Below are 26,511 nucleotides of genomic sequence, written 5' to 3'. Positions count from 1 at the left end.
AAATGTTGTTGACCCAAACATCTAAGTCAGAAATGTGGAAGGCTTCATTGTTTCTCCCTCTTCATCCCATCCAACGAGTCAACTACCATCCATCTATCCTACCCTTATGATAAATCTCTGTTCTCTTGCCCACTCTCTGTTTACTCTGCGGTTACCTGAGTTGGGGCCCCTCCTATTCCTTGCTTATAAATATAGCAGTGCTTATGTAACTGGCCTGCTCTGTCATTCTTCACTTGAATCCATCTATGCATTGCAGCAAAAGGTATCTGCCCCATTCTGATATTTTCCTCTCTGATCTCCAAAGTGAGATCCACTCTACCCTAATCATCTCTGCTTAGGAAACGCCAAAGGCTCTCCCATCCAGCTGCAGTAAAATTCATGCTCCTTATTATGCAATCAGGCTGCTCATAGCCAGGATCCTGCTGGTCTTTTCAGCACCCTGTCCTGCTACTCAGCATCTGGACTGAACTTGTCAGCAGTGTCAAAATGTTTCTCATTTCCAGGTATTTACTCAAGCTATTCCCTCTGTCCAAATTCTCTTATTAATTTTGTTTGCTGAACTGCCACTCACCCTTGCAGATCCAGTCTTCACACCTTTCATAAGACCTTCCTCAGCCTTGCCCCTTCCCTTGCCCTACTCCGCAACAGGTAATAGCATCCTTTGTTGTAACATCTGTCTCATCACATTGCCACTCACGTCTTCCTCTTCTATGTAGATTAGGAGTTCCCAGAGCCGGGCCTGAATTCTTGTCATCTTTGAAATTGCTCAGGAACGAACTCAGTGTATGCACATTAGATAGATACTCAGTAAATGTTTGTTGAGGGAATGAATAAGCAAACAAATGACATGTCCAGTCTGTGCCACATTAATACAATGGTCAACTTCTTCCACTTATTTTTGGTTTTACTCTCTGGCTGCTGGTTGGCCCTAGGACATGCAGTCTTCTTAAGTTGGAGGACTCATTTCTTGCCTTCATGTTAAAAGGGGTCCCTCTCGCAGCCCCCGCCCCCAGCAGGAATCTAACAATTCTAGGCATGTAGGATTCCTTAGCAAACTTCCCTTTCCCAGAGCCTGTCTCTCCTCTGTAGCTGCACTCCTGCCCTCCTTTTTTAAAAATATTTTTTTTATTGATTTCAGAGAGGAGAGGGGAGGGAGAGGGAGAGAGAGAGAGAGAGAGGGAGAGGGAGAGCAGGGAGAGCAGGGAGAGGGAGAGGGAGAAACATCAATGATGGGAAAGAATCATTGATCGGCTGCCTCCTGCACACCCGCCCCACGGGATCAAGCCTGTAACCCAGGCATGTACCCTGACCTGGAATCAAACCATGATCTCCTGGTTCATAGGTCAGTGCTCAACCACTGAGCATGCCCTCCAGCTTTTATAACAGGCCCCCACTGGCCAGCTTAGCCACTCTGTAGACTCTCCCCTGGCCCTTTCTAAACCTGGATTACATCATCACTCTTGCTGCCTCCAGTTTGCTCACTGTCTCCTTTTCTTTCCATCTCTGCCAGGACTGGCCATGTACTTTGCAGGGCCCAGTGCAAAAGGAAAATGCATGGCCCATTGTGCAAACATTTTTAAGAATTTCAAGATGGCAACTGCAAAGCGGGAAGCCTAGCACAAGCAAGGGTCCCTTCTGAGCACAAGGACCTGAGTGACTGAGCACGTTGTCATACCAATGCAGTTGGCCCTCAGCTCTGCCTCCCAGTTCCAGGCTGAAGCCACATGCAGAAGATCAAACTGGAAATATATCAACTCTTTAGAATAATGAGTTAGCAAGGGTGAAGAGAGGGCACATTTTGCGTGCATGAGGGCAAAAAGCATTGGAGTGAATTTGGTGGAATAAGTTAAATCTGAATAAGTTCTTTAATTAATGCAGATAGAAAAAGGAAATTTAAAAAACTGTGTGTGTGTATTATATATAGGATTAATATGTATCATTGTTTCGTAAGTAGAGGGTTTGGACCACTGCCATGTAGAAATTATTTTAAAAGTAAGAATAAGCTTTCTCATTACAAGTATTTTGTAAGTATGGAGAATTTGCTTGTCATTGTTTGCATCAAATGAGGAGATGTAGGGTGATGGTAATTCCGTGGCCCGGGGGTGTGGGAGCAGAATGCCTTTATCCTCCGCTAGCACCCTGCCAGATGGCAGAAGGACAGGCGACTGGCCTAGCCAGCAGAATTTGAGAGCTTATTCATTGATTCATTCATTTATTCAACTAAACATTTATTTATTAACCCATTTCATACCAGTGACTCAGATTCAGAGGTGTCCTCAGAGTAAGGGCAGTGAGAGTTCATATGGGGGGCTGACCCCCAGAGCCGGAGATGGACTAAGTGTATCTAATCCCACACAGTGCCCCCTTCTGAGCCCACTGCAAACTGACAGTGAGATGCCAGCAGGGATGGGGCAAGGGCCCTGGTGGAGAGGCAGGGCTGAGAAAGGGAGTGCCTGGGTTGGGTGTTGAAGGAATTCTTGACCTCTTTTTGTCTTTCTGTTTCCCCTTCCTCCAGCCTAACGTTAATTCGTGCAGTTGAGGGAGGCTCTTGGCTCCTGAGATTTGCCTCAAGCTGAGTACCACCGGGCTGCTGCCAGTTGTCACAGTCTTGCTCTAATGCTGGGAGATACTTGCAGCAAGCCTTGCATTTCTACTGTATCTTCCAGTTTACAACCATCATCTCGTTTTGATTCCCACAATAGTGTGTTTTGCTACATATTAGGTTGAACCATATGAAATTGCCACTTCTGTAGGTCAAATATAGTCAAATATTGGCAATTTAAAATGTTTCAATCTAATACTGAGAATCCCCATTATTATTTTCTCAGTGACAGAGATGAGAATTTAGAGAGGCTTTAGCAGTTTCACAGAGCCAGGCATGGGGTTTGGACCCCAAGCTGTACTTGAACTCAGATTCATGCTGTTTCTGATGTGTGGTGTCCCTTTGATGTAAATGGTAAGTCAGCCTCATGCAGACACACTCAGGTCGGGGGTCTCATGTTAATGTGCTTTAACTCTCCCTTTCCCCTCAGTCCTAGATTCAGTAATGGCTCTTTGTACAAACTCATTCATTTTTAATCAGTTGACTGTAATGATTTGTTACAAATGCTCTTTAATTCTCAGCTGCGGTTAATCAGAACTGAAAGGCACTTTTCCTGTTATTTTATTTGGATAGGACTCTTAGTGAAATACTCGCCTGCCATTCCTTAATCACTTGTTTGTTTTCCCTCTGCACACAGTTGCCAGCAGCATGCAGCACTATTTAATGTGAGCGTTTTTCCTTTACTTAGTAGACTCCAAGCCTAGCCTTAGGTGCGGGCAGCTGAAGGTCTGCGCTGTGTTATGATGCTGACACTCTTCCATTGGCAGCACAAAGTAGGATGCTGAGGATATGCCAACCTATATACGGGCAATTGCAACACAACTTGGCAAGGTTATTATGAGAGTGCATGGTGGAGGGGAGAAGAGGTAGGGGGAAGGCACCTAACCCTCCTGGGAGAGTCAGGGAGTCTTCCTGGAGGAGGTGACTCCTGGAGGATAAATCTCAATCAGGTAGATGTTTCTAGGCAGATACAACAGCAGAGAGTGAGAGTGTGGGGGTTGGAAATATGCAAGGAGTTGGCATGCAGAGAGGAGGCAGGGTAGGGTGGCAGAGAGAGTGGGGATCAGGGAGAGAAGGGGAACCAGATCATAGAGTTCTTGGACACATCTTAAACCTTGAGAGGTTTAAGAAGGGAAATAACCTGAGCAGATTTACTTTAGAAAAAATCTTCTGAGAGCAGCGAGGAGAATGGATTAGAAGAGGGCTGAGAATAGAGGCAGGAAGCCCCAGGGAGGAGGAGGTGAAATAGGCAAGATATGCTAGGGCCCCAGTGATGGGCCCCACTGATGGGACAAGTGGGCAGATTAGAAGTGAAGGTGGGGCTGGGAAAGAGCAAAGGTGCCAAAGGTGAAGTTCTAGTTTCCCTCTTTCAGGGCTGGGCTGGGGCTCTTGTTTGCTGTTCAAGAGACCAAACCCTTGAGCTGCAGGCCAGGGCTGCCTGCAGGCGGGAGGGGCTGCCACTGCAGACACTGCAGGGGGCGCTCCTTCCTGAGGCAGCTGGAACCTGCTTAGTGTGATCTCCCAGTGATCCTGACCAATGAAAGGACATTGAAAATCTTTCCTTTCCCTTCACCACCCCTGTTTGGGATTTCTGGTCCTGCTGGGAGTCAGGCCCTGGAACTGAGTGATTCTGGATGGTTACCTTCCAGATTCATTTTGTCTGGAAATGTGATCCACAGTGCCTCAGAGAGGAACACTGTTTGGCTGCAGGAGAGGGGAAGCCCACCTGAGATTTCTTCCACAGCCCGTCTGTGGCAGGACCCACAGCTTCAGAGTGCAGGGAGGTCATGTGGAGCCTCCATTTTCAGGGTGGCACTAGTCAGTGTGGGGAGAGGAAGGACTGGATGATGAGGGAATTGCCATGGCAATAATGTGATCGGACTACAAAAGCCAAAAACAAAAACCAAACCCAGTACCAGCTCCCTTCCACTCCATATTCCAAACCCACTTACCAACTTGAGTCTCTTTTGCTGACTTCCTGTCAAAGAACACAAAGTGTGATGTACATGAATTTGTCTGCTTTATCTCTGTTTTGTTGTTGTTGTTGTTTTTTCATGGCTTTGCCATACTCCCTTTATCCTTTTATGTCCTGTATGGCAGTCCTTAAATCCTCTTCTCCCTTGGTGACCTAGACCAATAGCTGATAATACTAGTTTATGCTATAGTGTGAGTGACTTGTGCGTTGGCTTAAAATGCAAATATCTCTGGGAAGGGCAAATAGTAAGACAAAAGCATGAATCTATTGGCAGAAATGTGAGTTTCAGAAACAGGAACTTGTCAGGTTTTGTGAAGACCTTCCAGTCATAGTGCATAAGCAACTGCCTGGCCTAAGGATGGGCCGCCTTGGTTCTAGCACATTCCCAGGAGGAACTGGGAGATTTCTGTAGAACTTCAATCATGCAAGATGGTCTGTGCTCCTCTTCGCTCTCACTCTGAGATTCGGGAGCTACCAGGCCTCTGCACAATTGGTTCTCTGTTTCTGGAAAGGAAGGCTCTTTCTCATTTCTGGCTTTGGTGCTTCCGTCTTCCCCGGATTCCTCTCCGATATGAGCCTTCTCAGACTCCATGCTCAGGCTTCTAGGATGCTTTGCTCATGCTCACCCTTCCATTACACTCTTGGCCACAGGAGCCATATGGAACTCTCTCTGTATACACACGACTGAGTCGTTCCTGTGGACTGTGAGCTTCTTATCAAGGGCAGGAGCCATTTCTTACTCAGTACCTTTTAGTTCCAGCAGATAATAAGTGATCAGTAAATACTTTTTATTTTTCTCCCTCCCTGTGCCTTTCCTTCCCTTTGCTTTCTTTTCCTGGCTAGTGGTGAAGTCAGATGACTGCAGTGTGGGAGGCTAAGTGGCTTTGTTTGGGAGCATCCCTCCAGCATTCTCAAGGCTATACTGCCCTCTTCATCAGGCCCTCCCGGGGAGACTGATGACAAAGTATCTCCAAGAATCTCAGTGTTGGTTCAAATATAGATGTAAGAGGGAGATGTTGGTAGCATGGTTTCCTCTTAGCCCATGTCTATGGCTTTGTCCTGAAATCCCACCACTGGTGGGACTGGCCAGCTTTGACAGGGTGAAATCTGAGGGTTTGAGGAGGCTCCCAAGACTCTGCATCAGGTTCTTGAACATAAACCCAACATCTAAGATCTTTTTGGCCTCAATTCTGGCTTTGCTCACTAAGGAGAGCACATGTCTTAGGACAGGAAATTTTCCTGGTGATCGATGTCTTGCAAATGCAATTAGGGCCCAGCTAAGTGCTCTTCGAGGGGTGCCCTTCCAGTGTGGCGGTCCAAGTTTGGTGGCCGCTTAACAACTGTGTACCTGAGACCTCCTCGTAATGAAGCATTTGTCTCTGTCAGCCTTTGGCCACTAGAACTTTCGGCTCCCTTTAGATGCAGACAGACTGCGGGCCAAGAGATAGGAATGGAAAGCAGAGCAGGGAAGAGGCAGAGGCTGGGAGGGCTTCTCCAGAATAAGAAAAGCCAGGTGGGCCAAGGACACGCCATGGCTCCCACAGTGAGGCTATAACAGGAGTTAGTGGAATGGGGGGACGGAGAGGGGGTGCCTTCCATGGCTGAAAAATATCAAGTGTTTGGAATATCAATTCCTTCATTTCACTACCTTGGGGGCTTTGGACAGACAAGTGAAGAAAAATGGCCTGGAAACTGCTCTTGAGGTATTTGTTCTGTAGTTGGGAAGGTCAAGAACACCCTATCACCTTCCAGACCACAAACTCCCATCTGGCACAGCCACACACAAACACATGAGCTAGCACATTCAATACTGACTCATCTGTGGAGATAAGGGCAGGCCAAGGGAGGCCAGCCATCTGCATTCTGCCTGCCTGAGCTCTTAATCAGATCTGCCACTTAGATGCAGAATGACGTTGAGCAGATTACTAACGTCTTGATGTCTCAATTTCCTGACTGTAGAATGGGGACAGTAGCAGCACTTCCCTCTCAGGCTTTTAAGGGGCTCCAACAGGGCAAAGTACAGAAAGCCCAGGGCCTGGACCACTGTGGTGTCAACACAGGTCAGTTCCTTCCTCCCCTCCAGGGCTAATTCACCCTTTTAATGCCCTGGACCCCCCACCCCTTTGGAAGCCTAGTGATGCATATGAGACCCTTCTCAGAATATGGTAATGGTTTAAATGTGTAAGATAAAATATGTAGGACTGCAGAGAAAACTGCATTTTTATTGGAATGCAGTTATCAAAATACTAAAAATCCCCACAAATTTGCTATATAGTAATATATAGGCTTCTTTATTAACGTAGTAAATAACAAGATCTGCTGGCGGGTCTAATAACTACCGTAATTTTGAAATAGTAATAAGCTTAAACAATATTTCAACATATCTGCACCAACTGTAATGAGATATAAAAATATCTGTGATTTCTATTGGTGACAAAATTACAGTTATAGCTAATGCTACTGTGACTTGTTGCCCATGTTCAAAATGAGAGGAATTGCTAAATTTTGGTTAGAGCTTGGGGAAAATAAAGATGGAATTTTTTTCCCATCTAAGCGCGTAGGCTCTCTGTGGACCCCAGGCTAAGGACCATGGCAATAAGACTTTGTAACATAAGTGATGCCGTACTTACTAAATTGTTAAAATAACATTTATTTTCTCATTACTAAAGCCAAATACAAACATAACAGAAAAGTTAAGAAATATAGATGAAGTGAAAAAAGACAAAGGGGATAAAAACATGCCCCAGAGAAAATCACTGCTAACACTTGGTGTAGCAGTTTGCCTTTTAAGACATGGAGTGCATTGCTAATCGTTATTCGTGCACCGAGTCGGCTCCACCTAGGGCTGTAGATTGTGGTTTCACCCACAAGGTTGTCGAGGCACAGGGGATGCTTAGTAAGGAATCAACTCAAAGCACCAGGAATATAGGCTGAAAAAAAACTATACAGCGCCCGGTGATCAAAAAGGTGCTCCTGCCCTTTACAGCACAGCCACCCACGTGGTGAAGGAAGCATCAGAGCAAGGCAGTATTTCATCTTTTCTTACGGCTCAGTAGTGCTCCACTGTGTATATGTACCACCTCTTCTTTATCCAGTCCTCTATCCAGGGGCACTTCAATTGTCTCCATGTGTTGGCCACCGTGAATAATGCTGCAATGAACATAGGGGTGCCTATCTCTGTTTGTGAATAAATGTTGTCAAATTGTTCGGGTAGGTACCAGCAGCGGGGTTGCTGGGTCATGTGGGTACTCTAGTCTTGATTTTTTGAGGCACCTGCATACCGTTTTCCATAGTGGCTGAACCAGTTCACATTCCCACCCACTTGTGGCAACATGGATGGTTCTGGGGGATATCATGCTAAGCAAAACAAGTCAGACAGAAAAAGTTAAGAACCGTATGATTTCACTCATATGTGGCATATAAAACTAAAAGCAACAAATGAACAGACAAGAAAAACGACAAACAGAAACCCATAGACACAAACAATAGTATGGTGTTTACCAGAGGGTGTCGGGGTAGTAAAGGGTAAGAGGTTCAAATATATGGGGATGGAAGAAGATTTGACTTTGGGTGGAGGGCACACAATGCAATATACAGGTGATGCATCATAGAAATGTCTACTTGAAATCTATATAGTCTTATTAAACAATGTCACCCCAATGCATTTAATTTTTAAAAAGCTATTAAATTAAGGCAAGAAAAAAAAAAACAGGGCTAGGGTGCCCAACAGCACAGGGGACATGCTGGAATCTTCCAGCCCCACCACTAACCTCAGATCTCTTGTTAGACCTGATGAATTATCTCTAGTTGGAATCATGAGTTGTGAGTAATGGAAGTTATCCAGTTGATGAGGGATACCAACTGACTCCAAATCTACCAGGTGTTCAGATCAGATCCCTGACACTTATAGGCACATAACCCATCCTATATAATAAAAGCCTAAGATGCTAAGTTTCTGGTTGTCTAGTTGTCCATTCAACTAATCAAACCATAATATGCTAAGGCTGCTCAACTGCTCACTATGACGTGCACTGACCGCCAGGGGGCAGACAGTCGACCAGTCAATATGATGTTCACTGACCACCAGGGGACAGATACTCCTACTGGTAGGTTAGCTTGCTGCTGGGGTCTGGCTAATCAGGACTAAGCAAGATGGGCCAGACACGACCTGGAGCCTCTGCAGTCCCTCCCCAGCTGGCCAACCTCCCGTGTCCCTCCCCGGCCCCAGTTGTGCACCGGTGGGGTCCCTTGACCTAGCCTGCACCCTCTTGAAATCCGGGACCCCTTGGGGGATGTTGGAGAGCTGGTTTCGGCCTGATCCCACAGGCCAGGCCAAGGGACCCCACTGGTACATGAATTCGTGCACCAGGCCTCTAGTTTAGAAATAATGATGATGCAGTAGCACTGAATCTAGTAGGTGTAATTCAATTATAGAAACACACAGGTCTGGCCGGAGCAGAAACCTTATGCTGCCCACATGATCCCCTGTGGGGACACTGTCTCTGGGGTGACATATGTTCAACTGCCCCAAGTTAGCCCTAGAAGAATAGCTTGTCTAGTCTCTGTTAAATGATACCTGTGGAGAACCCACCATGTGTGACTTCAGAACACAAAGGAGGCCAGGACCTAGCTTACTTTGCCTAAAACTAACTCCCCTCTCCCCATGGAGAACTCAGTCCCATGAGCCCTCCAAGCAGTGGCCAGTTTCTGGGCCCCCTACTTGCCATCCATCCTGTGTGCACATGAGGTTGTGAAGTCAATATCACCAAGTTAGGGTCCTGCTGCAGCTCCTGGTTAGAACTTCTGGGATATGGAGCCAACAGCACTGTAGCATCGTCAGAAAGCACCTCCCTTCTCTCCTCCAGCTCAGACCTTAGAGCACAGTTCTCTTCTGGCCTTCACACACAACCTTCTTTGATGGTGAGGAGAAGTGTGTTAATGAAATGCTGCCTGCCTCGTTGGCATAGTTGTCAACTGTGATTGTGTGCGTTTTTGGAGGGACCCCACTTCTTCTGAGCCTAAAGATCAGAGCACAAGGTAACAGGCCAGCCGAGTGCCTGAATGCAAGGTCACCAGGTTTCAAAGTGCTTTCAATAAAACAGTGTGGAAAGGGTGCATGCTCATTTTGGTTCCCCATTGGGTCACTCAGTTAAACCTGAGGTTCTGGGAAAACTTGTTCCACCCTGACCATATTTTCTATTAGTAATAATGATGAAAGATAATTAGTGAGCCTGTCAGACACCTGCATCTCCGCTTAATTAATTGCTAATTAAGATATGAGAGAACCGCAGTGTCTCTCACATGTCCTGACTTTATTACAGATCAGCAAATCTTTCACAGGGGAAAAAAAGACATAAAACATAAACTGCCAAGGCTGAGCCCCTTGTTTGGCTTGGAAACCAGGGGAGAAAAACTGACTCTTGGTTAGAGTCCTTAAACCACACCACTCAGGTGATGGAATTAGGAGGAAAGTTTTGAGCTCCTATCTTCTCCATGCACTGAGTTAAAGCCTTTTACATCTATTTTCTAAGTTAAACCTCATTGCAGTCCTATAACGAAACGTCATTGTTCCCACTTTACAGATTAGAAAAGGAATTAAGTACATATCTTTTCCAAAAGTGTATGGCTGGTAAGAGCTAGAATTTGAGCCAAATTCCATGTGCTTCCATGTGTTGTTCCATAGAGATACAAGAAACAGAAATGCTTTCTTCCAGGTCTTTATCATTATTGATGAAGTTCAAAAGCATTTGTGTTAGCTAGCATTCAAGATGACCCCCAATTCATTTTTGCTCTCTAGTATTCATACCCTTGTGTTGTCTCTTCCCTCTTTAAATAGGTCCAATCTGTGTAACCAATAGTATGTTACAGAAATGATGGTAAGGAAGGTCATACAAGACATTGTAGTTCCCACCTAACTCCTTCTGATTGCTCATCCTGGGGGAAGCCAGCCATCTTGGGAGGACACTCAAGCAGCCCTGGAGAGGCCTATGTGGGTGGCCTCTTGCAACACCCAGCAGGATGTAAATGAGCTACCTTGGAATGAAATTTTCAGATGACAGTAGCCCTTGTCATCTTAGCTGAAATTTCATGAGAGACCTTGAGCCAGAACCACCCAGGTAATCCACTTATAAGTTATTGACCACGGAAACCATGAAATAATAATTTCTACTGCTCTAACCCATTGAGTTTGGAGGTAAGTGGTTATGCAGCAACAGATAATTGAACATTCGTGAACTTTCCACATCTTGCTGGTTTGAAACATCTTGCCAATACCAGTGGGTCAGAGAAATCCTTTTAAGAAACATTCAAACATGTGTGCCTGCAAGTAGAAGCCCCAAACTATAGTCATTCAAGGTCTCTTCGGGTAGGAGAGCTTGTGAGTTTAGGAGCTGGATATCAGTGAGATCACTGATAATTGTCTCAGTTCCCCATTTTCTCATTAGGATGAGTAGGTACAGTTTGATAGCCATTCAAAATCTGATCCATTTTCAGCAACTAACTGCTGAGAAATTATATATATATATATATATATATATATATATATATATATACACACACATATTTATATATATATATATATGTATGTATATATATATATAAAATATGTGATGCTTTCGTATATTGGGTAGTTTTTATAGAGAGCTGATCAATATCCTTACAATCACATGGCTATTACTGGAACATGACTAGCGATTTGCAGAAAACAAACCTAATCCAACCAAGTACCAAGGTGTATACAGACTATCAAAATGAACTGTGCCGTGAAGTCAGAAACCTCTGTAAGGTTTCGGTTGATGTGTCTCACCTGGCTCACCAGGGTCTTTCTTCTGTCTATGATTCACTGAGGCCAAAGGGGAAAAACACAGGGCCTTGGAGAAAATCTGTGCTTGGAGTCAGCAGGGCTTCCTGGGCTGCACCCTGGGATGCCCAGATCCACGGATCCTGCCTGGGCCATCAGAGGCAGGGACCCCATGTGGAAAAAGTCCAAGCCCTTTGGGGTCCTGAACACACATGCAGTAGAAGAGGGATCAACATTGGTTGAGGAAAGAAAATATGCTCATTTTTGGGACACATTTCATAGGGAAACTTTTTTCCCCCCAGTGATGAGCTATTACAAGGTCACCTCAGAAAATGGAATGAAAGAAAAGGTTGGGCACTTAGCAGGGAAGTGCAAGTGAGTGAGTGGGTAGAGAGAATGGACCGAAAGAGCATGTCAGTTTGTTGAGGTTGCCAGGGAGCCAGGTCAACATGCTCCTTAGTCCTGTGTATATGCATACATCTCTTGTGGTTCCATGTCCTTCTTCCTCCTTCCACCCCCGGAAGTGTGTAGGTTAAAAGGATTTGGGAGCATGCACTCTGCACTTGATGTTTATCTCTGCTGCTGATTCTGGAACTTGGTGCTGCAGGCATACTTGCCCACACTGTGACACAGCCGTGTCAATTTTTGTTATAATAACTCTTCCCCTTGACACAGGTTATATGAAAATCTACTCCAAGAAAAGGCCTTTGTATGGCATCTGTTCAGGGCTGTGTGTCTTGTTGCTCAGGTGAAATGGCTCTGTTAGTGAGGTGCTGCAGGTTGTATCACAAGGACCACCATGTGCGAGCGGGCATGACCACAGGAAGCTCGGCACACACTTGCTCGGATTCAGTGTGGCCATTGTGCAGCCCACAGTTTGAAACCTGATTTTTAAAGCTGATGAAATGGAAAAGCGCCCAGGACTGGGACACAGGAGCCCTGCACTCTAGCACTAATTCTCTAAATGGCTGTGCTTGGTGCATGCTTCCCTCAGTGACTTCATCCTGTCATGGCTGCCACTCCCTCATCCCTCTCCCTTGTGGGCAGGGGTCCTTGAGGGTGGAGACTAAGTCTTCTTGTATGCCCTGTGCCTGGCGCAGGCCTGGGCACTCAGAAGGCTCTTAATAAATGGTTGCTCCCAATGACCAAAAACCTGAGTGCACCACTCATACACACATATGTATGCATGTGGTTGTATGAGCATGAAGGAAAGTACAAAAGTATCCATTCCTTGCTGTCCACATGGGGGTGGGGAGGGTGGTGTGGACAGCGAAGGAGGGAGAGGAGGTGGAGAGAGGCAAGCAACAGAGAAGAAAATAAGGAGACTGCACTAAAAAAAAGGCTGGATGCATAATTTGTTCTTTGTTTAAATAAAGTACGGGTATGTATGCATAAATAAATTAGGGGAAAATGATGATGTACATATGTTAAGTCAAAACAAGTTACAGAGTATTTCAGTTAAAAACTATAAATAAAACACCCCATATATCTGTATATCTGTGCATAGTTAGGTTTAAACGAGCAGAAGGGAGGGTGGATGTGCTGGGTACTATGGGGCACCCCCTAACTGAGACTACCAACCCACAGCTACTGGGAGTGTTGGCCACTGTTAGCTCACAGCTGAGTTCCTCTTCAAGAGTTGCTCTCAGCCAAAGGAAGCTGCTTTGCCAAAGGTTGTGCCTGTCCCCTCTTCTGGGGCAGCTCAGACCCAAAGACTGATGGGGGAGTCAAAGGCTTCTCCCTTTTCAGTGCAGAACAGCTCCTGAGCTCTTCTGGTCATTCCCACTCCCTGTAACCCCCCCAGGAAAGGAAGTAGTGGGTGGAAGTAAACCTTTCATGCACATACACTGTCTTTCCTGGGAACCTGACTTATGACTGTGGCAGGATACGTACTTGTCTATGAATACGTTACCTCAAGGGCTGAGACTGGAAGGAAAGGATTAACTTTTCCTCTATCCGTCTACGTATGAATTCATTTATTACAATGAGCATTTACTGCTTTTATAATATTAAGAACATCATGGAAAGAAATGTAAAGTGCAGTAATATATGCGAGTTGAATGAATGAATGGCATGCCTACATGTAGTTGGAGAAATAAGGATAAAATAGCGCGTCAAAGGTATCAATGTTTGATGAACAAAAATAAAGGGGATTTTGCCAACACTTATGATGGCTTTTGACTTAGTTGTTTCAAAAGAGATAGGACCAGCTTTCTAAGAGTGAGGGACCACCTCACAGATAGATGAGAGGGAAAGGGGATTAGTGGCTAGGAGCAAAAAAAGGAGAAAGAGTTGTAATTTCATGGGAAGAGAGACTTTGTAATATCAGAGCTATCTGCCTGGAAAAGAGGCTGCAAATGACACTGTCCAAAGGACCTGTAACTCTTCCATTTCATGAGCAGCCAGATTAGAATTGGAGAAGGAAAATACCTGGCATTTCTATCACCTGCAGCACCTCCCTGCTCTGGGCCCTGGTGCAACATTGATGACCAGTCTCCCTCCTGGCGGCCTTAGGTTCTTACCCAGCCCCACTCTCTAGGCAGCCACTGCAGATGTGCTGGAGTATTCACCAGTGATAAAATCTATTCACGCCTCCAGAACTAAGTGATTTTTCCACTTCCTCTAATTCCAAGGTTCCATCAGGTCCTCTGGGGAAGATTGATTTATTCAGGAATAACTTAGACCAGCAAGCCTATACCTTAGCCAAAGGCTTATGCCTTCAACCATTCAGTGCTACTTGATTTTTGCAAATACATCCTCTTTAGGCACCTCTAAATGAGATTCCTGAGGCTCATTGTGTTCTTTGGAGAGGGCTCAGAGGATTTATGGGAAGCAAGCCCTCAGCAGCAGAATCATTCTGCTGGGGCCTGTGTCGATGGTCCCTGGTAATCTGGTAAGGGCACCTGGTCCACATTCTGCATAGGAACCCTGCTTAAAGGGACGGACAAGTTGCTGGCACGGAAACTGCCCCCTACAATCAATGCCACTGCTTCTTTGCGCTGTTGTGTGCTGGCACTGTGCTTGGGACAAGAGCTAAGAAGCAGTGAGCAGGACAGAGAGTCTGCCCTTGAGGGGTTAAGAGTTCAGAGTGAGAACAGCTTCAACGAAGAGCTATAAATTAAGTGGTGACTTTCTTGGCATAGGGAGCCTCAGAGGTTAAGGACTTAAGAGGGCCCCAGGTTTAGCTTCCAGGGATGAGTGGCTTCCCAGAGGAAGTATCAAGCTTTGGTCATCATCAGATCATCTGAGCAGGTGACTACAGCCACCTTCAAAGATCTCCGAATCTATTTGCTATGTACAACACATTTCTGGATTTAGAATCTTTCTACAGAATTTTTGTCTTAAATACTTACCACTTTACTGCAAAGCTGTTAGGATTTATAAAGGAAGATAATTGAAACAAATAGAACTCTCTGGAGAGGCAAAAGTAACTAATAAATAATGGTTTGCTTTGCTTTAGAAATCCGCATGCTGCACCTCCCAGTGTATTGAAAAGAAGACATGGCATTGGGATGGGAAGGGAAACCAAGGTTCCTTGTTTTGAAACCATGAAGTATTTCTTCCTATTCCTGTTTCAGGTGGCCGTGTCATCGCAGCTGCACAGAGGCAGGCTCTCCAGGTGGTAGGGTTAAAGACCTGCGGGCAGAGAGAGCATCAAAGACACCATCGCTGAAGGTACCATTTCCTGTGACTCTTTTACTATCCATCATTGCAATAGCCAGTGTGAGGCTTTCCCTAGGGCCTGCACATTCCCAGGGATCTGAGACTGTGTCTGCAACAACAGCCTGGGGATGGTCCCCTGCAAGGAGGGGGTCAGGAGCATTAGCTCCCCGGCTTCAGGCCGTAGTGGAAAAAGCTGGAGAAAACCATCGTTTGGGCTTCTCATAAAATATTTCTGAAATGCATTTCATGATGTGGTTGGTAATAAAAGTGTGTTACTGCGCTCACCCCCACCAGGAGGCTAAACTTGATTCCGACCCAACCGCGCCCGCCTGGGCCGCATGAATCAGTCACTAAATTATTCACCAGCCTGACTCGAACATTTCTGGAGTTCCAAACCTCTTATAAACCATTATGAAAAAATATCCATCCCTTTATCTCTATCCATAACTATTTATATGGCTCGGGAAAACCCTGTCGTTTTATTTCTTTTAATTTAAAGGCTTTCCTAATTCCTTTTTCACACCACATATATATGTCTAAAGAATTTTCAGGTTGAAATAATAACCTCTAAAAAATGGTCTGTGGGAGAAGGCTCTCAGATTCACAGAGCTGACAGGCATGGTGAATATTATGCTCCTTTAATAACTCTCCCTGGCACTCAAACTTGATATACTGAATTGGGAACTTTTCAAACCGGCGAGGTCCTTTTTTTATTGTACAGAACAATGATAATATACTCACAGCCTTCTCTCTCAGTTTGTTGATACGGTTGCTAAAGTTTGTTCTGGAAAAAAACACATTTCCTTTCTCAGATGTACCGTGAGCTCATTATCCATCCCTGTATAACAATAAGAAGTCCCATATTAAAATCAGCACAGAGTATCCTCGTGATATCCTGCCTCACTTGGGGACACTTGACTACAGAGGACCTCAGGCCATTGAAAACACCTTTGAATGTACAAACTCACCAGAGTTATCATTGCATTAAACTGGCTAGCAGTCATTCACACTTGAGAGCGAATTGCTCATTTTGGTGCTTCTAGGCTAAGAGCTGGTTGAGATTAAGTTGTCTGCAACCAAGCAGAGCTGGCATGGGGTGGACCTCATGACAACTAGGGGTGGTTGTCACAACAAGAGCATCATTGGAAATGCATTAAGATGGAGACCTTGTTACTTATTAGCACTCTGCTCAAAGTACTTGTGTAGCTAAAAGAATATTTGACAAACCACTTGCATTGAAAGCTTAAGGTCCTCCCCCTCCCCAAGAGAAACTTGGTCAAATGAAAATAGTGCCCTCTAACCTGACTTCCAAATAAGGTGGGTTCAGTGGGAGTAGGAGATCTAGGGTGCTGTCACCCTCCTCTAAATCGATGTTGAATAAATATTTCAAGAATTTTGGTGTAAAGGTGAGACAAGTTATTAGCTTGATAAGAGCACCCACATATTTTCATCAGCCCTGGTATCTGAAGGTTTGGATGGAGGGGTTAGAAGTATAAAGGAGGGAGCCCGGACCCTACCAGGGAATCTGAGAAGATGGTGTGCAGGGGGCAGGCAGTAGGAAGAGAACCACCGTATCCTTTCTGGAGCGAGCTTTACCCTGCCCAGTCCTTCCCAGGGCACCAATCCGCAGGCTGGATTAGAGAATGTTCTTGAAAGGCAAGGATGAGCCTGATGTTTAAAGAAGGGCCTATGACATTGTGATGTATAATAAGAAATATATATTTGTCTTCATCCCATTTCTGGCACAGAGCTCCTAAAACCTTGGCATTTCCTAAATGTGATAAGAAAGATAAAGGTGTCTTGATATTTTAGCAAACACCTTTCACTCTCAGGGGTGGGGAACCTTTTTTCTCCCAAGGGCCATTTGGATATTTATATCATTCGTGGGCCATACAAAATTATAACTTAAAAACTAGCCTGCTATACTTGGTCAAACATTTAATTGACTCACCCCTTAATGCCTTGGCAGGACCAGGCCAAATGATTTCACAGGCCTTATATGGCCCTCAGGCCCCACATTCCCCACCCCTGCCTTATGTTAATGAGATGATTTTTGGAAATCCCCTAAAGATGGGGGCTGTTTGCCAAGGGACCCAAACATGTTATTGAAGGATTGACATTTTCAGTTCCACCCCTGACCTATGGGGAGGGGAGAGGGGCTGGAGATTGAGTTCATTCACCAATGGTCAATGATTCAATCAATCATGCCTATGCAATAAAGCCTCCATAAAAACCAAAAGGTTGGGGTCCAAAGAGCTCCCATGAGAACAGAGAGCCTCCTTTGATTGGGACCTCACCTTATGGGTCTCTTCATCTGGCTGTTGATTTGTATTCTTTAATATCCTTTGTAATAAACCAGTAATCTAGTGAGCAAATGGGTTTCCTGAATTCTTTGAGCTGTTCTAGCAAATTAATGGAAACCAGGGAGGAAGTTGTGGGAACCTCCAATCTGTATCCAGTCGGTCAGAAACAGAGGTGACAACCTGGACTTGTGATTGGCATCTGAAGTGGAGGACAGTCTGGTGGGTCTGAGCCCTCGACTTGTGGAATCTGATGTTCTCTCTGGGTAGATGGTGTCAGAATTAAGTGTTGCAGAGAATTGCTTAGTGTGTGTGGGAGGGGGTGGGGGAAGGTGGGAAGCAACCTCAGAATTGGTGTCAGAATCAGATTGGTCATCCCAAAGCACATCAGAACCATAAACACCCCAGAGTTAAGTTTCATTTAGTTTAGGACTAACAGTAGTCTCATCAAACCCACGTCAGATGTGCGGGGCCTCCCTTGAAGCCAGTTTACAACTGCCAGTGGGTCCAGGCAGGGGTGGTGGGTCCTGCTGGCCTCCTGAGGGCAGGACTTCTCAGAAATCCACAGGATGCACTGTTAGAGGTCATTCTCAGAAGCACCAGCTGCTCTTTTGATGAAATCTCAAAGCCACCTCCTGGCATGGAGGCCAGTCATCTTTCTCTGCCAACCCTTGTTACGTGTGTACACTGGACATTACAGGAGAGCATGGATTGTCCAGAGGAGCCCTCTGCCCCTGTACTCACAGATGGCTGTTCACCAGCTTGGTCTGGTGTTGGAATGGCAGAGGTCATCCAGTAAGAAAGTGTTGGTTGCTTGCCTACTCTTTAACAATTCAAACCAAGATGCACTTCCCAGGCTGCCTCCCTCAGCCTACTGCTCCCCTACCTTCGCTCCCCATGCATTTGAAAGCAGCTTACTTTAAAAGCTGATTAGATGAGCCCTTAATAACATTAGAATTTAAATGGCCCCAGATAGGCTTTTAGCTTCTTGCCAAATTGAGATAAATGTGATATTTGGGGAGCTGAACTCCCAGCTTCAAGGCTGCTCTGGACCGCAGATGGGTTTTGAAGCAGTGTGTGTTATGTGCCCTTGAGTCAGCTTGACTCCTGGTGACCCTACGAATGAGTGATGTCCATAACGTCCCATCCTCCACAGCCCTGCTCACCTCCTGTAGACTCATGGCTATGGCTTCTTTTATGGAGTCAATCCATCTTGAGTTTGGTCTTCCTCTTTTGCTGCTGCCTTCTGTTTTTCCCAGCATTATTGTCTTTTCCAAAGAACCCTGCCTTCTCATGATGTGCCCAAGGTAGGACAGCTTCAGTTTTGTCATTTTTTATTTTTTTTTTTGCCTCCAGAGATGTTTCAGGCTTAATTTCCTTGTTCATTTTTCTGGCAGTCCAGGGCATCCATCGAGCTCTCCTCCAACATCATATTTCAGATGAATCAAGTTTTTTCCTTATCAACCTTCTTCACTGTCCAACTTTCACACCCGTACATAGTAACTGGGAATACGAGGGTATGAATGATCTCAGCCCTGGTCTCTGTTGACTCATCTTTTCCATTGGGGTCTTTCCTAATTCTTCCATTGCTGTCCTTCTGAATCTCAGCCTTCTCCTGATTTTTGGCTGCAAGTCTTGATTTTATTGATGATCGAACTGAAGTAAGCAAAATCTTAACAATTTCATTGTCTTTGTTGTTTGTGCTAAAGTTGTATATTTCATTCATGGTCATAATTTTATCTTCTTGATGTTCAAATTCAGTCCTGCTTTGGCACTTTTTTCTTTCACTTTCATGAGAAGTCATTTCAAATCATGACTACTCTCTGCCAGTAAGATGGGGTCATCTGCATATCTTAAATTGTTGATGTTTCTTCCAACAATTTTCAGTACTCTTTCCTCTGTTTCTAGCCCAGTTTTCATATACTACAGTCTGCATAAAGACTGAACAACTAGGAAGATAAAATGAATTCCTGTCTGACCTTGTTATTTGTAGGAAACTACCTTCTCCCATGTTGTTCTGTAGCCTGAAATTGAGGGTGTGCGCATCTACAAGGTGTCTTTCATCTTTAAAGGTCTGGGATTCTGTGTGTAGATGTGTCTTCATGATCGAGATTTTCAAGAAAAGGTAAGTTGAGGCCAAGGGACACAGGCCAGCGTTAAAATCTGGGGGACAATCTATGGGAAAACTTCTCTCTATACTCCCACACTCTGTGATAACTTTTAGTTCTAGGCAATAAACCTTTACTGAGCAACTACTGTTTAGTCATTGAATTCGATATTAACGTCGTGATTACCTGACTTTGGCCAAGAATAATACAGAATGATCAGAAGTATGAGTGTTTCATCTTGGTGAATATGCTCAATCTCCCTTTAACTCATACAGGTAGGTTCAGTGCTGGGAGGGGAAACCCACTCATCAAGCCATTGAGCTATGACCGCCTTCCAATATAATAATCTTCGGGAAGCTTTAGTAAAAGTAAAAAACAGAATGGAAAGGTACTGTGGGAAAGGGACCAAAAGTGAGCGTAACTGGATTGTTAAATGCTGAGTGAATGGATTCTTCAAAATAAGTAAACAAAAACCCGGTTGTCTTTTCTTTCCTGTCATATCCCAACCAAACCGAGCAACTGGTGTTTTTAGATTTAAATCTTGAGGTTCTTAAAAACATGGCTTGCCCTTTTGATGGGTTGGTCATTGCAGAAATGCCCCGAGTTTAAGCTTCCTTTTAGAAGGTTCACCAAATAATCGCCACTCTTAGAACCTTTCAGAAGCAGCCGGCCTTGAGCTTCAACCTTGTATTTGCATTCTGGCGAGAAAAGCCCAACTGCCGTGTGTTCCTGAAGTAACGCTGAGTTCTTTCTTTCTTTTTTTCCCCTTTCTTCCTTTTTTATTGAATTCATTGGGATGACATTGGTTAATAAGGTCATATAAGTTTCAAGTATACAGTTCTACAGTACATGATCTGTATATTGCATTGTGTGCCCGCCACCCACAGTCAAATCATCTTACGTCGCCATAGATTTGGCCCCAATTACCCTTTGCTATCCTCCTACCCCTTCCCTCTGGTAACCACCATACTGTTGTCCGTGTCTATGTCCGTGTCTGTGTCAGTTATATATCCCACATATGAGTGAAATCATATGGTTCTTAGCTCTTTCTGACTTATTTCACTTTGCATAATATCCTCAAGGTCCACCCATGTTGTTGCAAATGCCAGTGTTTCATCTTTTCTTACGGCTGAGTGTATTTCATCTTTCCTTAGGGCTAAGAATTGTAAGGTGCCACACAGGAGAGGAGGGAGGAACCTGGGCCTGGGCATGGCTGTGAGCTAACCTGCTCCTCCTGCTCTGGTCCTAAGAGTCCAAAACTCACCAGCCTCAGGGACCCTTGAGGACGAAAATACTTGTATCCATTTAGACCATGGCTCCAGTGGATTTGAACAGGAACTGTAGTTTGAATGTGAATGGCCATGAGAAGGGTTGTCTTATTAGAAGGGTTGAGGAAGATGCGAGAAATAGGGCTCCCAAAGCTCTGACCAGCCTCCGAGGGGCAGAGCTCACCTGGGTCCAGTGCCACTCCTCAGAGAGGGCAGAGGGCAGTGTCACGGGGTCTCCGCAGAGCTCCCATGCTCCGTCCTGCTCCTTAGCAGAGGAATCACCCATTCATTGGTGATAAACTTTTGCCAAGGGCATTGCATTTAAGAGGCTGTAGCTCTGAAAGTTAAAGGACTTTCTGAATATCCACTTGTATTTTCTCTCAACATCTGGCAGTTTCATGGGGAAAATGTTCGGGTGTTGGGTGTGTGGGATGGCAGGTTACAGGTAAGGTCATCGCTCCCTTTCCTTAGCATGGGGCCATGAAGAAAGGGATCTGCTTAGTCCTGCTCCTCTCCTCAGGATGCCTCTGCACGCTCATGCTCCTGACTGGCTTTGTCCTGTCTGTCTAGGGACAGTGCGTCCCTGCTCCTTGCAAGGCAAACTCTCCCACTGAGTTAATTCTCAGCCTCTTTCTTGCCACCTGCTGTGGAGCCTTCCTCCATTCAGTGGTTCCATTCATATCCTCTCACTTCCTGTATGTTCTTCCCCTTCTGCTGATAAACAAGCCTTGGTGGGCAGTAAAACAAACAGCTTTGCATGATTGTGTGACTCTCTAACACCTTCTTTTACCCAAATTCTATGAAAGAATATTCTACACTCCTTTCCCATCATGTATTTAACCCTTAATCCCATGGAAAATGGTGTATCTACCTACCCACACAACCAATTGGATTTAATTTGGCAATAGGCAGAGATCACCTGCTCTGTGCTGTGCCCATTCTGTGCCCAGTCTGGGTTCTGACCACAAGGAGGACACACTCTTACAAGGTAGCCGAGCATGCCAACCCCTCCCCAAATTATAGGGCATGTGGTAAGTGGGATGAGGGGGTCGTGTACTATAAAGAGGCAGGGGCAATCAGCCCTGTCTTGGGGCAGAAGACAGGAAGGAACGTGCCATAGGAGCTCTCCAGACAAATGGGGAGCCCAGGAAGGAAGAAAAGGAGAGAAGGAGATGGCCAGTCCAGGTAGAAGGAACAGCATGGGCAAAGTCATTGAAGCCACTGAGGCAGGTAGCAAGACATGTAGCAGGCACTGTGTACACGGTGGGGAGAGAAGTGTGTGAAGATGTCAGAGGATGACAGACTATTCCTCTCCAGGTGTGAGAGCCTGAGAGACTTGAACGCTTTCTTGCAGACATTGGGGACAATGGAGGGCTCAAAGCTGAGCTGGGATATAACCAGATTGCCTTTTAAAAAGATGGCTCAGGAAGAAGCACTTACAGGGGGAAATCAGGCAGGAAACTGCTCTAATCATCCAGATAAGAGGTGATGGGGCTGGAACCACGAGTGGTTCCAGGGCTGGGGAAGAGGGTCTCCTCCATCCTCCACAAATCCCCTTTGGACCCAGCCAATCAGATGTTTGTTCTTCCTGCACTGTTGCCTCTGTTGTGCTCTTCTCATTGTACTTACTCAGCTGGTCTTACAGTCATTTGTGTATTTCTCTGATTTTCTTTAGCAGATTGTATCTTTGTCTCCCTTTCCTCAAATTACAATACTTTGCTCATAACAAGAGCTGAAGAAAAGGTTATTTAGTTGAATTGAATTCTCAGGCACTTCACACCATGAATAATTGAGGAATCAGCCATGTGTAAGTGTTCATCATTTACATAATTGTGTAAACAAGCTGATAAATTTTTTAAAAAATTTTTCCTGTATTTTCATGATCCCAGGATGCCCTGGTCTCTTCTCAGTGCTCCAGATTTTAGGGGACTGGGAACCAGTGGCAGAGGCTCTGTGGCTCTCACTTCCCCCTGCAAGGGAGGCGGTTGGAAGGAGGGAACAGATGATTGCGTTGATTGAATATGAAAGCCATGTGCAAATATTGAGAAATATGCTGTCTGAAGAGACAGCATCGCGGAGCGCACTGCATGCTGGGACCTGTGCAGAGTCCCGAAGGTCAGTGTGCAGATACAGATTGATTAAGCTAAGTACTTACTGAAATTGCTTTACAACATACTGATGAGAATTGATCACAAGCAGGACCCGTATTTGTTGTGAACATGCTTATGCAAACGCGCCCTTTGGTATGCTGTCAGAACAAATTAAACCGTCTAGACTTTCCCCCAAATAAACGTAGCTACGGTACCTCTAACAAATAGGAGGTAGGAAGTTAACCAGCACTTACCGTTTTGTGATTGGCTTTTTCTGCCCGTGGATCCAATTGGCCCCAGAACAGCTTTTATTGTGGCACCTTGTCATAACCATGAGGTCAGCCCCTCTCTGTTTCCGATGCAAAACCAAGGGATTCTAATTGGCCAGAAGTCACTCCTGTTCAGGGCACTACTCAACTTTCTCTTAAGCCCCATCCCTAGCTCCTAGGAAACTAGGAGCCAGCATTCTCTTCACCCTGGACAGAATAAGCAGGGGCTGTGAGTGTGCCAGCCTGGGGCACTTTAGCAGAGAAGACAAGGGCAAGTGGAATGGGGCAGATAAAAGGCAGGGCAAGGCAGATAAAGGTAAAATAGGATAAAGGAGCAGAAGGCCCAGTGGCAGGTCTTTCTTCAGTAATTTTCATGTGTCACATACAGAAGAATGAGCCATGGGCCACACTAAAGAAGGACATATCATAGTCCTTGCTCTGAAGGAGCTTAGAGTTTAGTCCAAGGCAATTCCAAACCCAGAAAACAAATAAAATACTAATGCACAACAATATAATGAAGTACTGCACCCTGGCACTGGCTGTGTCTATTACCTAAATAGAACTGGAATGAAATGAGGATCATAGGGCTCAGGGGAATGGAGACGACCATGGAAGACCTCATGGGAGAGGGCATGGGCATCAAGCTGAGCCTTGGAGAAGTGGCACAAAGCCAGGAAGGCAAAAGGACACCTTGGAGTAGGGAAAAGGAAGACTTAAGGGAGAGGAAGAAAGAGAAAAGGGAAAGGAAAAAGTTGCCAATGACGGGGATGGTCAAGCAGCCCCCACAGTTGCCTCACACCCTCAGGTTCCTGTGCCAACCCTTAGATTGCCTCGGCCAGAGACCAGCAATCTAGAGGCAGAAAATATGTCTGCGGTCCCCGTGGTCTCTGCAGAGTTGGCCTAGTGCCAGCCAATTTCTGTTGTCTCTGTAATCACAAAGTGAAGCATCTTTTTCTCGTGTTTGCTTGAGTAGAATGCTGTTTACACAGAAAGACTCACACACTTCGGACTGCTCTTTGACAACTGAGTTCTCATATTAGTAACAATGGGGTGTGGAGAACTCACAGAAACTTCATGCAGATGAGGCAGCTGAGACGGCTTCATTAGCTGACGGCCCCATAGCCTCTGAGCAATGGAGAGGCTGGTAAATTAAGGATAATTTATTAGGTGTACGTCACATGGGTTTTATACAGAGAGCAGGACATTGCCTACAAAGTATACTTTGGTTGGCACTGTGAAATCTGCCTGCCCTGAAGATTATACCCCCACCCCAACCTCACCTCCTCTCAAATATTAAGAAAATAAAATTAAAAATAATACACTTGGTTCTGCCATTTGTCTCAAATCCTACCATTTGAGAGACATTCTTGGGAAGGCCTGGCCCCTCCCAGATGTCCCTTCTGAAAGGCAGGTGTTCCCAGAGAGACCCACTTATCCAGCCTAGAATGCTCATTATTTTATTAGATCATTTTTTTTTTTGTCTAAAGGCCACTGGAGGAAGAGAATGAAGAGAAGAGGATAAGAAATGATGGAGGGAGAAGAGGGGAAAATGATTTCAGAACATGGGGCTCTAGTAGGAAAGGCAGGCTTGAAGAAGGTGTCCAGTGAAGTGGTCTGGATAGCTAATAAGTAGGAGGAAGGGAGGGAGGGAGGGGGTGGGGGAGAGAGAGAGAGAGCGCCACATGATGAAACAAGGCTAGTACCAAACCCTGTCTCCTTTGAAGTGTGTCTGGAGCAGCACTGACTGATTGGATAGCTCCCACATCAAAGTTGGGCATATTCAGGTCCCACCTGAGAACTGTCAGCATTGCTTAAGACAGCGGTTCTCAACCTGTAGGTCGCCAACCTGTGGGTCGAGACCCCTTTGGGGGTCGAACGACCCTTTCACAGGGGTCGCCAAAGACCATCAGAAAACACATATATAATTACATATTGTTTTTGTGATTAATCACTATGCTTTAATTATGTTCAATTTGTAACAATGAAAATACATCCTGCATATCAGATATTTACATTATGATTCATAGCAGTAGCAAAATTACAGTTATGAAGTAGCAATGAAAATAATTTTATGGTTGGGGGTCACCACAACATGAGGAACTGTATTAAAGGGTCACGGCATTAGGAAGGTTGAGAACCACTGGCTTAAGAGAACAAAAAGGTGGAGGAACAGGACAGGACTAGCAGGAGAGGGCCACTTGTCAGCCCCACACTTTGCCAGTGCAGGCTGAATGGGCATGTACACAGCTAAGTCAAGTCCAACCACAGCAAAACCACTCCAGTCTTCCCTTAGGCGCAGAGAAGAAAATGCCCAGCGATCACACCCAGGGCAGCACAGTCGTGACCATGGGCCAGCAGACTACCATGATTCCCAGCTGAGTCAGCAGGGTACAGCGAAGCTGGGAAATGATTTAAGAACTATGATGCTGAAACTTGGCGAGAATTCTGATAATCCAAAACCGGAAACACAGACCCAGTGATGTTTAGGATGAGAGATTACTCAGGTCCAACTCTCATCTTCTAGCTAAAGGGAAATGGAGCCCTGGGAGAGTTAAGACTCATTGAGTGCTTTCTAGATGCTAAGTGCTATTTTGATCACTTTCTGTGTATTAACCCATTTACTCCTCTAAGCAACCAACAATAATTGGCATCATTATTATGGTACAGAAAGGCTAAATAATTTGCCCAAGATCAAACTCAGTCAGTGGCAGAGCGGGGACTTGAACCCAGATAGTTGAAGTCCAGAGCTCCTCCACATAAGCCTACCCTGAAAGATCCATTTGAGATCACGCAGCTGGACACCAGGAGGGAAAAGCCTTCTTAGTCATTTGGACCTGGCACATGCAGGTGAGCCTGTAACCGTCACTCGTGCAATGACCAATGCCTATTAGAGAGAGGTCACGACAGGTCTGGTAATTCCTCACGGGTCTGAAAGGGAAGCTGAGCATCGTGGTGGAATAGCCCATCCCTCCACACTCAGGGAGTGGTGATGGGGGTGTCATGGAGCCACTGTCATCAAAGCCGTGGCAATTATTGAGAGAATGGTCCAGAAATGAAAGAGGAGATAGATCTCTTGGTGAAGAAGAGCTTGGGGTAACACAGTCATAAAGACTGTTGATGAGGTTTTGATAGTGACTGATGTCACAGCAGTGGACGCAGAGTGTGAGGACAAAGAGGGTGAGGCATTGAGTCACCCAGCGAACCACACTTCTGGATGCTCACTTTGTCCAGTTGCTAAGCGCTCTGGAAAGGAAACGAGGTTGGTCTGGTCCACCATGAGCTTACAACCTGATGGATCAAACAGGGCAGTGCGGAACACTTTTCTCCCCGTGCACACACACACTGGAGTATTAGACATAACATAATGGGGTGCGTCCCCATTATGTTAGCATGGACTGCCTTGAAGAAGAAATTGGTAACGGGATCCATGGGGTCAG

The 26,511-nt window shown here is 45.4% G+C and overlaps 1 protein-coding gene across 1 annotated transcript in view; it reads left to right on the top strand.

Annotated features, from left to right (window-relative positions):
• Nucleotides 1-26,511, top strand: part of TNR (tenascin R) — a 321,237-nt gene that overhangs the window by 163,362 nt on the left and 131,364 nt on the right. Inside the window, exon 2 of the mRNA XM_081112117.1 lies at nt 14,955-15,051. The gene's annotated coding sequence lies outside the window, so the exon portion shown is untranslated. The remainder of the gene's footprint in view (nt 1-14,954; nt 15,052-26,511) is intronic.

The sequence above is a fragment of the Myotis nattereri genome, assembly GCF_964212035.1.
Source record: "Myotis nattereri genome assembly, chromosome: 18".
Classification (NCBI taxonomy): domain Eukaryota; kingdom Metazoa; phylum Chordata; class Mammalia; order Chiroptera; family Vespertilionidae; genus Myotis; species Myotis nattereri.
Note: the sequence above shows the minus strand (reverse complement) of the source record. Positions and strands in the feature narration are given on the sequence as shown.